This window comes from Centrocercus urophasianus, unplaced genomic scaffold (genome assembly GCF_019232065.1).
Source record: "Centrocercus urophasianus isolate 14NV4802_14NV808 unplaced genomic scaffold, USGS_Curo_1.0 seq_12, whole genome shotgun sequence".
NCBI lineage: Eukaryota > Metazoa > Chordata > Aves > Galliformes > Phasianidae > Centrocercus > Centrocercus urophasianus.
In genome coordinates this window covers 31,006,233-31,023,658 of record NW_024884364.1, presented here as the reverse complement: position 1 = coordinate 31,023,658, position 17,426 = coordinate 31,006,233, and positions in this window count along the sequence as shown.

Genomic DNA, 17,426 nt, shown 5'->3' with positions numbered 1-17,426 from the left:
AGGTACATCATTAAAATGAATTTATTAAAATGTGGAACCATAAAGTGAGTGGGAGGAAAGGAGGAAAACAAGGAGGGAGGGTAGGAAGCCAGGTTTCAAGAATCACACTCAAAACATTCTCTTTTGGTTAAACTTCTATGGCTTAAATGAATAATGAATTACATTACATTTTTAAAAGATGTGCATTATGTAAAATCGGAGGAGGCATTTTTATAGACATATTGAAAAGAATTGCTAGTTTACAATTTGATCTTTAGTAAGTATTTTAGCAATACAATCTAATGAATAACAGAAACGGCTGTGTTTTCACACCGTAATTGCATTACGTATCATTCACCCCTGTTGCCTCCTTACCAGATGGCATACTGCTAGAATTCAGTGGATATATAAATGATGGATTTGGAATGAAATAAAATCACCATTTTTTTTGTGAAATACACTTTATGTTCCATTGCTGATTTCAGAGTAAAACTCTGAAATGTAAAAGCTGGAAAATCAGCAGAGGGAAATCACAAGTATTGTAAAGCATCATAAAGAATCACTGCAATTCATGCTCTTTATAGTCTGCTTTTTTTGGCACGCTCAGCTCTCACTGGTATACGGAGAGTGGGAGAAATAAAATTACTACTTATGAAATATGTGGAGGACACAAGTAGTATTAAATAATATTGAGGACTGATCAGTTACATAAAGAAATTTGAAATGCTGGTTAAACTGAACCTATTCAAGTATCATTCAGATAAAGAGAGAAAAAAGTAAAGCTGCAGGAGCAGAACTTGTGGTATTCAGCTAGTAAAACCTGTCATACATTCAGAATGGTTGTTGTTCTGACTGACAGCTTCTTGAATGATCTCAAAGTTTGAGGAGTCACATAGCCCAAAAATACCCACATCAGTGCTGTATGAAAAGAAAAAAAAAGAAAGAAGAAAGTTAGCATGATGTTAGTGTTGCCACAGGGAGAAGGAACAGCAAAAAAGATTATTTTATCACATTGGTAAGAGTGATTTGGGTTTGTTATGACACTCTTGTCCACATTGCAGAATAGATGAAAAACTGGAGAGAGTTATGGGAGGAATAAATATTACAGCAGCTGGAGAAAGCACTGTACAGTTTGAAAGACAGAAACTGGACAAAATTTGCAGTTACTAAGTAGAAGATAGCAAATTGACCCAAAGATTTTTCCTAAATATTTTTAAGGTGAGAAAACAGCAGATGATGTAAGATATTTGTCTGGCAAAAAAGAGTCCTGTGAATGATGGGTAAGTAAGTTCACACCAGACAACACTCTTGTTTTTGCCAAAAGGGTTATTACTCATGTTTGAAAAAAAATATAACACCATGCCTTCTATTCACATGGAGATTTTTTTAACAATTATAATTTTGGATATATTATTTAATTAAACATTTAAAACTCAAGCAAAATTATCTGATAAAAGGTATGAAAGAAGCAGTATAAATTTTTTGAGTGGTCTTTCTAATTCTTAAAATCTCTACCTGGCATTCACAGACCAAAGATATCTGACATAATCCTCCTAAGTAAATAAAAATCAAGGCAGAGGTGCTACCTTTTAAGCAAATTAACTATGCTGTCTTTTATCCTACAATAATAGCATAGATAACTAGTTTTTTTCTTTTTTTTTATATTTAATATTTAACACCCATTTTTACCTGACAAAATAGATTAGAGACAATGTCTATGTTTTTTCTCTCCCTTAGATCTTGTTCATGCAATCACATCCAGTGAAATTGATTTAATCCTGACCACAAACTTTATTTATCACTAAAGCTGAGGTGCTAGCAGGAAATAGGATTTCCTGTGGGATGCAGATCCTTATGTCCCTTAATTCCTGAACTACAACAAAGGACTGGAGGACTTGGCTGTTAACCCAGGAAAAATGACAGCCATAAAAAATGTTGTCTCATCTCACCAACAGTTCTATAAAGCAACTATTAGGATTTTGTCACTAGGAACAACATTGCGTAGGTTGTGCATGTGCAAATGAGCACAAAATCACAGCTGGTATTTCTTATTCTGTCCAACCCAAGAGATATATGATCTCAGAAGTGTCTGAGATAATTACACAAACTAAATCAAATCCAAATATTGAAATCCCAAGTGAAAAAAAACTTTGATATGTGTCATATGTAACTATCGGACCATTTACTTTCCATCTCCATACTCTGTAATTTTTCTTGTAACATACTGTAATTAGGAATAGTGCACATAACCTGCTTACACCTCTCCAATCCACTGCTCCAAATAAAACCTACTGAGAGAGTATGCAAACTTGTGGCTCTTGCACCTTGTCCAGAGGGATCATGCAACGACCCAACTTGCTACATCAGCAGGTATTTAAAAAGAATATGGAGCTGAACTACAAAGAAAATCGTCTAAAAGTATTTTTGTATGAGCAGAGAGGATATTGCACAAGGGAGTGCTTTTTGAATAAACATTCTATCTTTCAGTGGTTCACCCCCCATGAGGAAAAGCATTACTTTTCTCACATATTACATTTCAAGGCTGACCCATTCAGATGGCGTGCAATGGTTGTAATTACAATTTTAAGCCCAGACTGGAGCAAAACCTGCTTTACTGAGTGCAACTCACAAGAATTTTGACAACAGTGGAAGTGAGAATATCTTTTTTTCTGATGTAACAACCTGTATTGCAGTCTATTGTCTTTCCACAATGCAGAATGCAGAGGCTTTTCAGCACAAGACGTACTTGGGGACTTCTATAAAGCCTCTTCTACACAGAAAGAGGAGTACAAAGCTGAGAGGATGGAGAGGAAATTGTAAAACATTGCAGCAGTGTGTACCAACTCAATTGCTAGAGCTCTGCTTATATTAAATGCAACCCTGCAAGCAATTGACTCATGAGTAGCTCTCATGTTATATGCAAAAAGTAATTAATGAAAAAAGCAGGCTGAGCATGAGTTCTTCCAAATTCACGTTGTGAAAACAGCAAGCCCAGTGTTTAGTGGAGCTAATACAGCTTATTTTGTTTATGATCATCATTCAGCTTACTTCTTTAAAACTATTTTTAATAATTTTTTAGTCATATATCGAGCAGATTGTCTGTGAATATATGGGAAATAGTTTGTCATGGGTTCTATAAATACCTTTGAAATTCTCATTCCAGCTGTGGTATCTGTCATATACATGAGCTCTACAAATACCACTGTGTATTATACACAAGTATTTAAGTACAGGTTTTTAAAAACAAACGTTTCATTTTGTCTCTTCTCTCTAGTTCTGAAGATATGCAAATACAGAGCAAACTGAAGCCCCATTTGCAAGATGCTCACTTTAGCTGCAGTTATTTGCAATTAGCCATGCTAAGGGCACAGCTCTACCCTGGGATATTCAGTGAGGTCTTCTAAAAGCATTAGCAGTCATCAAGCAAGGGTGACTGGCTGCAGGACTTTATTTGTAATGAAAGCTGAGAACGGAAATTGTTCCATGGCATAGAGTGCTTACATTTTTATTTTTATGCATATTCCACTAGGAAGGGAGAAATCTCTGGTTTAGCACCTCTAAATAAAGATTCTGAATAAGTGACAGTTTATTTATGAAATATTGTATCATTTGGTATCACTGCAGCTGGCACAAAAATCCTTTAGGCATATGTGACTGTTTGCAAACTTGTCCAGAGAAGGTGAAAACAATATGTTTTTTCTTTGACCTTTTTCACCTGAAAGTGTCAGTTGCAAATCACCAAGTTTTGCAAGTTATATTTTTTAAAATATCATGCTCAAAATATGCAGAGATAATATGTATTATACAATAAGCACCCACATAATAACTTGTCGTGGTACTGCCTGTTTTGGAATTTGTTCATACAACTGCATGTGGTGTATTTTCATAAAGCAGCAGAACACCATCACTGCAGTCGCTTCAGGGTGGCTTTAGGGCTAATCTATAAACCAAATCAGTAAACCACTTATAAATGATTTTATCTCAAAATTCTATTCAGGGACAAATTAAGGGTAAAGCTCTTGCCTAAGAGGCAAACTCCAGCTCTGCCCCACGCTGGGGCAGGGCATCCAAACGTGCTGTTCCCTGCAGAGCAGATGAGCTTCACTGTGCTTTGCTTAACCCAGCTATCTGTAACATATCCCATCTGCCTTCCCAACTTAGTCACGTACAAACCTGACACTGGGCAAATAAGAGAGCTGGTGTCCCTCCTGTGTTTCTGCAAGAGTCACCGGCTGGCAGAGCAGATGGGATTTGTTGACAGCTTGAACCTACGTAGACTACCTGCCTGACGAAGCTGAATGTGAGAAGTTCATCTGCTATCTGAGCATAAAGCCATGCTTTGGCCTATGGTACTGTGTACAGAGACATTTTGTGACTGAGCAATTCCTTTGTAAAAAGGCATGGTTTTCCCATGTTCATCTATCAAATGAGGGGCAGAGCTGGAAGCAGAATCTAGGAGTTCCAGAATGCAGCGTCCTAACTTACAAGTAACAGGCAGAAAGACACAACAGGAGGAAGAGTGACAAGGAGCAGTATTTCACTGTTTAGCACTGGAAAGTTTGATTCCTAAATGAGCCAGCGCTGTGATAAATGATTACTTAAGACTCCTTTACTATTTGAATGTCTTCTGTCAGCATGCTCCCAGTGGTACAGCACATCTTTATAGCCTTGCTGATTTTAATGATTGGTTCCAAAAAATGGTACACCTGGGAGGAAATTTGGAGTTGGTTATATTCAGTAAGTTGCTGTCATTCTCTCACAAGGCTGACATGGAATCATGAGCACGGAAGATGCACAAGATCAAGCTGTCTTCATCTTAAAAGTCAGTGCTTCTTTTTTAACATTATTTGGATACCTCGTGGTTTGGCAGTAAGTCTGAAATGGGAATGCTGCAAACTATAGCAGGAGTGAGCTGCTGCCTAACCTAAAATGTTTCATAGAGAATCAAAGATCTAAGTCCTTGCTTAGATCTTAGGAATTTTATATATCCATGCATTAGTGTGCAAGTTCATGGTCTCCCTCCTGCTTTCTTTGCAATGAACTGTGTCATAAAGTACAGACAAACTTCTGAATAAATTTTACTGCAGAGTGCATCACAACGATTAGGCAACATGGAAAAAATCTTACAGACAGTCAAGAGCCAGTGGCCCGAGAAGCTTCGCCCATCAACAAGAGGCAGAGCACTTCAGAGATGATAAAATACCACATAAATCTTCTGAGAAAAAGATAAGAAAATGAGCAAAGTCATAAATCTTTAATATTTAACTCCTTTCAACCCCACAGAAGAAACACTATTTCAAAGAGCCAACCAGTAAAATGAATCAATATAGACCATAAAAGAGATGATCACAGGGTGTAAGGGCAAATCCTGGCAGTTCAGGGAAAAAAAAAAAGAAAAATAAAAAAGAAAACAAACCAGAAAAAACTGAGAACTGCAGTTCCTGCTGATCTCCCCAGGCAGGCAAGATAGTATTTTGAAACAGGTGACATAGTTTTGTATACCATATAATTAGGAGAGTCAATATGTATGTATCTGTCAATAAATGTGGGTTAAGAATAAACTCTGTAAGTTGACAATTGGTCTTTTTTCCTACTGAGTGCAAATGGAGTAGGCTTGTGTGATACAAATTACACCACTGAGCATTTTCGGCAGTTATATCCAAAAACACCCTAATTAATATCAGCCATTAACTTTCAGTCAGTGGATCACTGAGATCAGGACTGAGGATTTATAATCCAGCCAATTTACACCTATTTCCCTGTAGAGACAGGACTGCAGAGTGGCCTCTCAGGAGAAGCATTTCCTATGCAAGCACAGAACCTTCCACAAAGTCATTAAGCCCAATTAAAATTTTATGCTAGTTGTACAGTTGGCCACAAACCAAGGTAAGTTTCTTAGTCAGTCAGGCAGTAAGGAAGGCTAAATGATAGTGTTTCGATCAACACTGTCTTTCAATAGAAAATATGGATTTCGGTTAAACAAAATTTCATGAAAAATATCTACTGCAGACAGAAAATAATTTGCTTTTGTTGAAAGCTGAGTAGCACAGAAGTTTTTATTTTTCCAGTAAAGCAAAATTATGGAAATTCAGTCATTCCAATATTTGTATGACACTGTTCAAGACTATGAGCTGGACCAGTGAAATCTCCCAGGCTGTGACACAGAATGCAAAACAAAGACTTGGTAATAAAATATAGTGCACAAGAGAATGTGTGTTGCAGTCTATTAGCCCACACAAAGAACAGTAGTGACAGGAGACATCTAAACTATAACATCTACTTTGTGCAAATACATCTGTTTTCAGTCAAAGTTCTTATACAGAACAATATCATCTCAAAAAACCTTATGAATAAGAAAAGCAACATGGGCAAAGATACAAGGCATACTGTTTAGGCAGAGGAGTGCAATATTGCCTCTCAAAATTATCAGTAAAAAAACGTCTCAAAGGACCTGATCCAAACTTATTAAGTCAATGAGACTCTTTCTATTAGCACCAACCGGCCTCCTATTTGATCCTACACAGCAAGATGGAAATTTTATTTCTTTAAAAAACCAATGCTGATTAAAAGAGCATTTCCAATGAAAGGGCCCTCACACTCTTATGTAACAGAAGTTGTACTTCTGCTGTTCGCCAGAAATCCTGCTAGTTTGCTCAGCATAGTGTATTTCAGTCCTTGCTAAAAATTTAAAACATTTTCATGGACGGAAGGAAGACCAGAAGCTGCTCAAGTGGCAGTGCATTCTTTGCTTGAAAATGGAATATTTGCTTTTCAGTGTAGAAGCTAGAGAAGACTGAATGTAATTCAGGCCCTGGCAGACCAGGAAGAATCCACCTAAACATTGGCAGCATAATCTGCAGAGTGCTAGAGAAGACTTAAATGCTCCAGGCCACTGCCTACCATTTGGGAGGTGTACCAAGTGGCTGCAAACTCAGAGCTATTCTTTTTATTGTTTGTTTGTTTGTTTTGTTTTGTTTTGTTTTGTTTTCTAATAAGGCATTCACATACACCTAACACTGAAATGTGAGAATGCTGTGAAGCAGAACAGCCAACAAAAGTAGGGGCAGGGGCAAAGTTGGTAACAAAAGCCTAAGAGGTTACCAAAGAGACAAGAACTAGCCACCAGCTGCACTAATAATCTGTGTATGTCATTCAAGGAGTTCTGCCCAGATTTTGATGAGTGAATGCATGGGGAAAAGTCCCATGGATACCCAAAGCCCTTTTTGCTATATTTCTTCCTGAATGGAAGAATAGAGTCTGCATCAGAAACAGGTGGATGAAACTATGTACAACAGGAGCTTCCCTGCATGGGTCATAGCATTGAAAACACCGTGCACGTGACTTCACAAATCTAATCAGACACTGTACAGGGAGACAGGAAGATATTTCCTTGCCTAGGTTTGTTGCAGCCTTTGGCTCCCACCCAGGGGCTGCCAACAGGGTTGCTAGCAATTGCCAAGCACAGCAATGGTGTCTTTATGTAAACAGCTGTCCATAGGACCACAGCTATACAGCTCACTCAAAAAGGCCACCAAACAACAGATGGTAACGACTTTTGATCGCTACCAACATGGATGGGATTTCAACCAGCAAGTTAGAAGTAAAAATATATCCAGCTCATTTCTTATTCTCTTCAGCTATTTTTCCCCCTGCTAACATTATATATTATATATTACTCTACATTAATTCCTGGGGAAGGTCTTGAATAAAAAAAACCAAAAAAAACAACAACAAAAAAAAACCCATCCTTCTCCTGTGTAGTATAAAATAGGACTGGCAAACTTGGATGCCTACTGTTTACATTTTACAGTAAGAGGGCAATTTCACACTGCCTACTCCTGATGCTGCAGTATTTCTATACCTGCTTTTTTTGTTTGTTTTAACTCAAGTCATACCAGAATTAAAATGAGAAGACTCATCAAAAATGTCACGTTTTCTCCATTACAAGGAGTGTAATTTGTGTCAGACCTCTGCCGGCATTTTTGTTTTTTTTGTAGCGTTGATTTACTTGCAGAACCAGGTCAGCTCTCTGGCTGGCCTAGATTAATCAGCGGGAGTTCATAGCTTACCCAGTCCCTCCTACCCATCAGCCAACCTGTGACTGTACCCCATCCCACATGGCTACCTCCACCTGCAGTTTTAGTTCCAGCCGTATGAATCCAACCACTTTCTGCAGAACCCTTCAAGATAAGGGATGTCTTCGTGCCGAAAATCATCCAGCCCGCAGTCTCCAAACACCTTCACCATCCGCAGAAAGTCAATGAATCAAAAGCAAAGCAAAAAGCTAAAAGTTAAAAGCATCTGAGCGGATTGCTGAAAGCATACGTTGTAAGGCAGGCGCTCTGCAGCGATGTGTGGGTGGCCGGCTGCTTGTCTGGCTGCCTGCCCGCCGCTCCTCACACGCTGGCAGAACACCTCCAGGATTCTGTCCTGCAAGGAGCAGCTTCAGCAGCACAGGCTGAACACTCTTCAGGAGACATGCACAGACCTCCTGGGTTTGAAGAGCTTTTGGGTTTGTGGTTATTTAGGTATCTATTTATGAGCCTGTTGTGTAATAAAAAGCGTGCTGGGGAAGAAGTAGTTTTTTTTCTATATCTCAGACATTATTACTTTGACAGAAATTAAATTATAAGCCCTTATCATCACTTAGGAGTGGAAACTGCTGAAGGCTACAAACCTCCTGGGTGGAATCCTAACTCTGCGGAAAGCAAGGGCAAAATTACTGTTGGAATTAATAAAGCCAGGCTCTCATTCAATATGGAGGATGGGGAGGAGGATGTTTGCATTTTTACGGAAAAATGGGATTACTTATTAACTGACATGCAAAGAATGCCCACAGTCTCATCAAAGCTTAGGAAATTATTCCTAAGATTCTCACTCCCATTTAAATTGCACATGCAAATCTCCTAAACTCAATATATGTCTCAGTTTAGATATAATCTATTCATAAAATAGCATATTTGAGTGATCACATGCTCTTTTTTATTATTATTTTCTGAGATTAACATCCATTTGGGAGAATGAGAGTAGGAGTGCATTATTCTGTGTTTTAATAAAGCACATTAATTACTGAGCTTTAAGAGGCCTTCTCAGCAAGAAATAAAACTCACAGCAGTGGCTAGTAAGTTTAGACTCTAGATGCTGTACACAAGCAAACTGGCTGTGAATGCAGTATTTCTTTTAATGTGCTATTTTGTATTTTTTGTCTGTAACTTTTGACTTTCCAAGATGCGAGATGTCACGAGCGTTTTGCTGTTTTTCAAACAAAAGTAAGGATGTAAATTCTGTGGTATTACCATCCCTAATTCATCCATTTGCTTGTTCTGACATCTTCACGAACTAGATACATGAATTTTATGAAATTCAACTGTTGTTTTTTTCTTTGCCTAAGAACTTTCTGGCAAGGGTAGGTTCTCCAGCGACACTAATAGCTGCAGATCCTTTGGCACACATGGAAATACAAGCAACTTCATTGGAAATCTGCTCCAGGTAACCAGAGTTTTGTTTTTCTTAGCATCTGCTATGTTTCACATTAAATTTTTTTATCTGGGTACAAGTCATTTAAAGAGAACTGATAGCTCATTTTCAATACAAGATTTAAATTTTGATCTTCACCTTTCTCTTTGTCATTTTTGTCTGAATAAATGGAGTGCTGCTTTAGAGCAGGCATCTACTGTCTTAATTTTATATCTTGTCCTGGCCAGAAGAGTCCTGTGATTTGCCTCAAGATTTCTTCTAGCTGAGTGCCATTTCTTCACTGATTTTTCTCAATTTTTCTCATGTTGCCTCACTTCTTTTCTCACACAACTCCTGCAACTGCACTCAACTGCTGACCTCCTTCTGACTGAACTGAAATTCAACCCTTCTTCTAAGTTTGTTCTCTGAGCCCTTTTGCCTCTCAAGAAGCAATTCCACCTGGACATCTTTTGGTCTTCAAAGTTTAGTGTATCCACAGACAGGATTCATCTGAACTAGTTCCAATACAGATATTTAATCTATGCTGGTTGTGTGAGCCCCCCATGAGCTTCCCAAGGGGGAAATATCAGCAGGACATAATGTATTTTGTTGCAAATGGACTCTGAGCTCACTGGGTTCTGAAGTGTATGTGTCTTCAACTTTTCAGCATGACAAATTACACAAAAAGACCAAGAGGTTTAAAACATCAAAAGGCAAAAAATTACTTGAACATGAACAATAATTATGAACTTTTATGTGGAGAAAGCTGTTACATGGCAAGGGAAGACAGAAAAAATAAAAAGGGTTTAATCACTTCTCTTACACTCTGCTCTTCTGCTTTCTAGGCCTCAATCAAGCCAAAAACTCAGTGAGCAGTGGCAGATGTTGGCTGGCTTATTCCACTGCTCCTTTACAACTCTTCCTGCTGTATCTTGGTTCCCAGAGCACGTCCGCTTTCCAATCCTCCTAGCATTTTCTCAAGCTCTCCTTGAATCACAAATCACCAGCACCATGATGGGAATGTCTCCCTTCTCATTCTGTTGCCCATATTCAGTGACCTCTGGCATATGCTCCACTGAGAAGTCATTGCAGTTTCCCTTAGGAAGGAGCGGTCTTCACTCTTGAAGGGTTCCTCCTCATGCAGTCACTGCAGAGGAACATTATCCTGCTGGGAGCAAATAGAAGAGCCCAAATATCTTCCAACATGCTAGTATATGTCTAAGATTGAAAGCAGAATGGATTTCTTTCTCTGCAGATCACAGGAAGAGCCTATTTCATTTTATTTCTGTATTTTATGTTAATATTAACCCAAAATGGCCAAGAATACTAGTGCAAAGCAAGTGTATAAATATTTTGCTCATAAGATAACAGGAAAGATAACCGTCTTAGGTTTTTGTTTCTACAAAAACAATAAAAAAGCAGAAATTTGTTCCAGTGTTAATGCATTATCCATGCACTGTTAGCCGCCTCATGAAACAAGTTGTGCTATATATGTTTCCACTGCATTTTATTTCTTTCAAGACAAGAGAGTGGAAAGACATCAACACCACAGATAGTATTTTCCTGTTTTCACAGACTTGCACAAAAAAATCTTTGAATTACCTTGAGATTTACTGGTAAAAGATGATTGGATGGAATCTGTCTTCCTTCAAAACCGCTCAATAAATTGGTCTCCATGTGTATTTTTCTGTGCCAGGGTATTTGTGATTGATATGGTCAGTCTGCAGTTTTATCACTCACTATCATGTTTCACCTTGAAACTACAGCATGAATCAAAAACCATGGGACATCTGTTTCTTACATGCCTACATACAACTATATGAGTGTTTGTTGTTTTTTTTTTACCACAAATGACAACAATGTATGTATAAATTGTATTTGAGAACTTATTTCTAAATTATCTCTGACTTTCTTAGTTTTGTTCCTATCCATGGATTTGTTTTTATAGATACAGATCCTTCATACTCCTAATCCCCATGACAATCAACCAGTATTCTTCGGAAGAGTTAACTATGATGACAACTATGACTACAGTCTGACCAAAAATGTACAGATTGTCAAGTATCTCAAAACCCTTAAACACTGCAATAAATACAGAACAGATAGAGGCAATACCAGCCTCAAAATCTATCCATTTAGGTCAAGGTGTTCCTCACTTAGCATGCTGCTTCAGCCTGAACCATACTGTGTTTCAAAACATTATTATTTTGTAGGAGCATAAGGCTTTTAAACTAGCTATTATACACTTTGGAGCATTACCAAAGACACTAATAATAAATAGTGGTAGGGAGGAAAGTAGCTACTTCAAAGACTAATTAAGTATTTTGATTAGTTCATACTTGCTGCATTTTGGCTGCTGTTTTAATTAATTCTATTATCTGATGCTTGTCAGTGCGGGTGTTTCAACCACTTCTTTGTTTACTTAACTGAGTGGTTTATAATCATCACTTTGTAAAAATGAGTTTTACTCTTAGCTTTTATAACTGATTACACTTCAGTCTCTTTGCCCTTTCAGTTCCGATACCCTTCAGAACATTGGCAAGATTAACCCCAAGCAACAAACTAGCTTTCAAGTTGCAGTGTGCTGAGCAATATTTCCAACCTACAGTCAAACACTGAGCTTCCTTTGCCATCAGATATCTTTTCCTGCAATATGCAACCTATTCCCCTCTAGCACCAATTTGGGTTTATAATAGTGAATTCTTGCACTTATGAAGAGACCCATGGCCACGGGGTTTCAATCACTGAGGCCTTGCCATCAAATGACTGCAGAATTAGAGCCATTAGCACTTTCAACTTTCAAAAGCCAGCTAATTCTTTTTTCTTATTTAGGCAAGACAGTAATTTAGAGAGAAGATGAGGGAGCAGATATCCAAAACTAATTTATATTGCAAAGTGGTAAAATACCTCTGTAATATGTTGATGATGCAAAGTGAGACAGTATTTTGTGTACAGCAGGAAAACTGGGAATATCACAGTGACTAGCATGATCTTGAAAGCTAGACTAATAGGCATATATGTTGAGATTTAATAATACAAAGTACAAGATCATGCACTTTGCACTTTTCCTGGTGTCAGGTACAAGTGTGATCAAATTGACAAGAAAAGAGAGGGAATTGTTTTATCCACCTCAGTCAGAGGATAACAATAATGTTAGTGCAATATAACCGTAAAGAAGTAAATGTGATCCTATATCACATTAGCTAGAACATTTCTTGTATAGAGGAGGGGTAATATTATTTCTGTTGTACTTGACACTGATGAGCCCTTTTCAGTAATACTGTCACAATTCTGGTTCCTCCTGCACAAGTAAGATGAATTTTAACTGATATTGTACAGAACAGGACCAGCAGGCTTATCAGGTGAATGGAGATCTCAAGGTATCAGGAAAAAATAATGCAAGAAATGGTCTAGTTTAACTTACAAAAAGAAGGACTATGAGATGATTAAGTTATTTCCTATAAATAAATTAGGTCAGTAGAAGAGAAGGGGGGAAGAGTGGTAAGCATGATTTTAAATTAGTGGGCAATTATTTACCTGAAAAAAATATATGTATTTCAGCAAGGTGTGGAAAATTTTAAAGCACAATGTAAAAGTGGATTTACAACCATCAAATGAGTGAGTAATGCTTCAAGATTTGTAGCAGGAATTAAAAAAAAAAATGAGTAATTTTTAAAAATCAGAATGTTTTTACTGTAAGCTGCAACCACAGAAGGAATGCTATAGATGAGATCCGATGACCCTATAACGGCATATTGTTCCTGGACATCCAGTGCAAAACCAAAACAGGATAACACAGTTGAAGAATTTTTATGTAAAAAAAAAAAAAATAATCTGTAACATCAGTAAATGGGAAGCTGAAATATAAATGGTAGGCACAAGAAACTGAAAGCAAAAGCTAAACGCAGTGACTGAGAAACACTGTTGGTCTGCTTTATAGTATATAAAAGAAAGATCACAAATGCCACGTTTACCCTGCCTACCACAACACCAATTAAAAATTAATTATTAAAAATTAAAAATCGTAATTGATTAAGAAAACTCTGCCAAACAAAACAGCTGAAGGGAGTCAATTGTGATTTTTAAACAGTTGAAATAATTCAGCATAAAAGGAATAGAAAGGGATAAAAATAAAGCAAATTTGATTAATTAAATTAGCATGATTAGTGCATATCTAAGAACTTATGACAAAAAATAGAAGAATACTGGCAAAGATATCTTTTGTGCCAGTATGAAGCTACATATTTGGAAAGACAGGTTGCACATCAAGTGGTAGAGAGTGGAAAACGTGTTGTGATTTTATTCTGCTGGCACCAAAATCGCAGGATTGACATTGCATCTCCCTGATGACTGCAACACAGCTTTACATAAGCATTTTTAATGATATTCCATGGAGACGTAGAGCTTCAGGTTTGTTTCTTTGTTTTGTTTTGTTTTGTTCCCTTGTTACTTGATTGCAAATGGGAAAGTTGCTTTTTTGTGCCAGGTATTATCCAAAAATATCAATAATGTTAAACTTTGCCTTGTGGAATACAGAAGACAGATAAAGGGCAAAGTGGAGAAGGTTATTGCAAACCACTGCATAAATCTTGGTGACTGTGAAACCTACCTCCATATTTATAGCCATCCCCTATCTTGACATCCAGAAATAACATGACTAGCAAGTGAAATACAAGATTGCACACAGTAAAGTAATCTTAAATATGAGGCAGGTTTTCAAAACAGATGTGCTAAGTTTACCATATTGCATTATGGAAATGTTAGACACCAAAAAATCATGCATTGATGTGTAAATAAGAAAGAAAGGGGGGTAGTAGGCTGGGAAAGAGAATTCCCTCTGGTATTCTTCCTGCCAGAAAACAAAATCAGACAGCTTCCACCCACTAGTCTCTCCTTATCTCCCCTTCAGTTTCCAATGGCATGCTCTGCAAAATACCTCCAACTCCAACAAGCTGTAAAACCTATTGAGTATTTAAAATTACTGTTAGATTAACAAACGTATATTCTTTGTCAGTGCTATCAGGTTGTGTGAACCAAAACTGTTTTAACTGATCTTTAAGAAGACATTTTTAACCGTAGCTTTTCTTACCGCTGTGCAAAAAAAGCTCTCAGTGTCACCATATGGTCTAAAGCAATATCTAGACTCACACTTTCTAGGCCAGTGAGATAAAGAGTACTAATGAGAGGAGGAGCAAAGGAAGCTCCAGGCAAGGAGGCTTCTCCAGAGATGCCAGATGATTTTTTCTCTCTGTGCATCAAATCTCCCTTAGGCCCGGTCTTTATGTGCTTTGGTTTGCAACACTGTCTAAGAATCATGCATCATAATTAGCTGTCCGTAAGATTATCAAAGAGAACATCTTAGACACAAACATATATGTCTTCTGATGCATTCAGGAGTGATTCTGATATCTACAGGTTACACATTCTAATTTTGAGAACTTTGGATTTTTTTTCTTACAGCTAAACAAAATGAGACAGAATAAAGCCATTGACTTTATGAAATAGAAAAACTCAGAATTTGCATACGAAATTCAAAAATTCTTCTGCAGACACATTTCACATTCATCTGCTCAACCCTTCCAAAGGAAAGGAGGAATATGTACCAAGAAAAGTAGACATTTCAGAACCTGGAGGGAAGAAGCAATAGCTCTGGCTCAGAAAACTTCAAACATATCATTTTGTTTGTCATGCACAGGACTGCATTTGCAAAATGCACAAAGCAAGCAAACCACATACATGCAGAATTGGCATAGCTGAATCAGTATACTGCAAACGACAGTGAAGAAAGCAGGTTGATGGCATTGCCTACAATTATGCATGTGAAATAAATAACACTAACATTAATCTATTGTCACAAGTTTGCAATATCAGGTCATGAGAATAACACATGTTTTCACATTTTGTACCAGGAGCTGTAACTTCACTGAAATACAAGTATCTCCAGTTGGCAAGCATACATCAGAATCACTCCTAGAGAGGTGCTGGCAAGTGGCTTCTCTATGTGTAAAATTACATTGGCAAAGTGAATACTGGAGGAGGATGATCATGTGTCAGATCCTAGATCAGGTAGTTCGTCTCCATATAGTCCTTCCACAACCTCCGCACAATTTCTGCACAACTAATTGGTTGAGAGGGAGAGACCCCCCCCAAGGACAACTCACAACTAAAGTTTCTTTTAGCTGCTCTGAGCATTCCTCCAAGCTCCAGTGCCCTAAGAAGAGCTAGATCTTCATATAAATCTGTAGTGCTAGGCACTTGAAGGAGGTTGTACCGATCCCCTCCACTTCCTATCCCTGTCAACCCATTCCCCTGCTTTTCCTGCTGTTTCAAGAATGTACTCTGTTTCAAAAGCAATTCCAAAAATTTCAAGCTGATATAAATTTCCTTTCCTGATATAAACTGCTCCCTCAGGCAAAGCACAAGTCTGGTGAAGTCAAGTTGTTTCTGGGACTTATCTGTCCAAAGGGGGACAGGAGGGATCTCTGAGTCAAAGCCCATTAACTGAAATCACCTCGAACAAGCAATATGGATTTAGAGACTGCCAGAGCAACCACTGAATTGCCCTTTAACTAAAATAAGAAGGGAAAAGAAATCTCAGCAACATACTAGGCAGGCCTTTGTCTGCGACCTGAAGAAGCAGCAGACATATTTTCTGTGTGTGCCAGCGTAAGTATTAATAGACTCCAAGGGGCTCTGCAGCAAGACTCATGGAACTGGTTTTGAGAAAACCACAACTGAGAAAAATAGATGGAAGAGAGACAGCAGGCTAAGTATAAAATTACTGTTTGTGCATGTGTTCCAAAGCCATTTTAATTTCTTTGCCCCAAGCGAAAGAAAAAGTGCTATTGGATGCACAAGAGTTTGTTCGATTTAATGATTCTATTGTGGTTCCAAGCTCAACGTAACAAACCATATGTTGCTCCTTTTAAAATATTTAACAATTGGTAGAGATAAAAGGGTCTATGAGACATCACATGGTGTTGAGATCATAAAGTCAGGAAGGATAAGCTCATGCATATCCTAGGCACTAGAAAAGTAACTTCAGTTTGAAGGGTAGTTGCCACTCCAGTAGAAGTGGCTGTAGTATAATGAAAGAGATTTCAAAAAAACAGTAATTAGCAGGAAGAAATGAATAGTCATGTGAACCACCAAGAAAGGTCTTACACTGCTCTTTTCAGTGAGGTTCCCTTTTATGGTAAAATCTAAAGAAACCAGAACACAGCCACTTTTTAGATTAGCATGATATAATAAATCGACAACAAAAATACATGGCCTCAGATGAGTTTAGACAGAAAAAGGGTTCCCAGAGAGTACACTAGGAAATGTAGGAAGGTGTGAAGAGGAAGGGTGAGGTGAGAAAGGAAATGCAAATAAGGCAGTTTCACAAGCTTAAGTGGTACTGGTTTAAAATACTACTTTTGTCTCAGAGGGAGAAAAGGATAGAATCAGTGGTCAAAATCTAGTCAAGAAAGAAAGTAAGGTGGAGCAATCTGGAAAGGTTACCTTCTCCAAGGAAAAAGATAAGGATTATATGTGACAAATATCTTCTTGCTTCTACCTTTTTAGCAAGATTTTCCTAGAAAAGAAGCTTAAGTAAGATTTTTGATCATTGTCTGAATTTGTACCTATGACTGTCTGTTAGCAACTGCCAGTCCTTCCAAGGAGCATGGAATCTGGTGGCCAGTTTCAGTGAAACCCGAGTAGGAAAATAGTGTCAAAGGCACTGCATTCTAATCTGTGAGGAGTGTGTATAAAGACACACCCTGATAAGTGTCCTAAAAGAGATAGAGTGTGCAATGTGAGATCAACCCTCATACACTGTAGAAGTCCAGTGGGACACAAATCCAGGTCTCCTGGTCTCCTCTGGTCAGTTGGATGTGCAGTTGGTTGCCTCATTGAAAGGATGCAGACCAGCACAGATGGGACAGTTCCATGGCAGCAGCAGAACCTGGGAGAGAAGCTGGGGGATCTTCACTGCCAAGGGAAGGGCC